Source organism: Hyperolius riggenbachi, chromosome 3 (genome assembly GCF_040937935.1).
Source record: "Hyperolius riggenbachi isolate aHypRig1 chromosome 3, aHypRig1.pri, whole genome shotgun sequence".
Lineage (NCBI taxonomy): Eukaryota > Metazoa > Chordata > Amphibia > Anura > Hyperoliidae > Hyperolius > Hyperolius riggenbachi.
The window spans coordinates 44615716-44616834 of record NC_090648.1 but is presented as its reverse complement, the minus strand read 5'-3'; positions in this window follow the sequence as shown (position 1 = coordinate 44616834).

Sequence of the window (1119 nt, the reverse complement as noted above, 5' to 3'; positions counted from 1 at the left end):
TCTGCTGCGTTATTTATGAAAATACTGTAGCTCTACTGGATATTTTAAGATTTAAAGAGACTCTGAAATCTCGTTTTTTAACTGCTTTTCTCATATAATCCCCTTCAGCATGAATGCCCCACTTGAATCGCTGCATCCCCGCAGCAGATGGGTGATTTATTAGTGAGAAAAACGACCTGCAAAGTTCCACGACTTTGCAGGTTGCAGATTGTGCTGCCCTGGAGAGGCAGAGCTTTGAGCTGTAGCTCTGCTTCTCCGCAATCAATCTCCGTGGATCTCCGCCTCCTCTACGCCCCTCTCAGTGAAAGAAGACTGAGAGGGGCGGCGATCAGCAGAGATTGACTGCGGAGGAGGCGGAGCTACATCTCAAAGCTCTGCCTCCTCTAGGAAGTAAAAGCCCTGCGAGCCCGGGAGCTTTGCAGGGCTATTTCACACTAATAAATCACCCATCTGCCGCAGGGATGCAGCGATTCAAGTGGGGCATTCATGCTGAAGGGGATTATATGAGAAAAGCAGTTAAAAAACGATACTCCAGAGTCTCTTTAAGCCAATGTTTAGACTTCTGCTATGCCTTTGCTTGAGTTAAAAGATCTCTGGCAATTTTTAGTCTGACTGTGAGGAATCGCGGAAGAGCCGCCGCCATGAGCCAGCGGCGGGCGGCTCTTTCCGCATCACACGGAGAGGCAGCCGCCTCTTCACATCATGAGGCGGCTGCCTCCATGCAGCAGGTGGGGCAACGCGGCGAAACCGCCGCGTTGGACGCGGCGGTTCGCGCACATGTCCCCGCAGCAGAGACACCGCTGAGCGGGGCTGCGGTGGCTGGGACCCGTAGTCCCACAGAGTTTAGAGTGACGCGCGCGCACTCAAGCAGGCCTTATGTCACCCGGGAGAGAGTCAGCTGATCAGGCAGGTCAGCTGACTCTTTACTCCGCTCCCCATTGGTCCAGCAATCTGGGAGGTGCAGGGGATGCTTAGGTGCATATATACTGCCGGCTGTTCACTCTTGCTTCGTCTGGCGTTGCGATCACACATGTGGGAGCACCCAGATCCGTAGTCAGATCCTCAAGTGTGCCGGGACCAGCAGGAGCTGTAATCCTACACTTAGATAGATTTTGATAG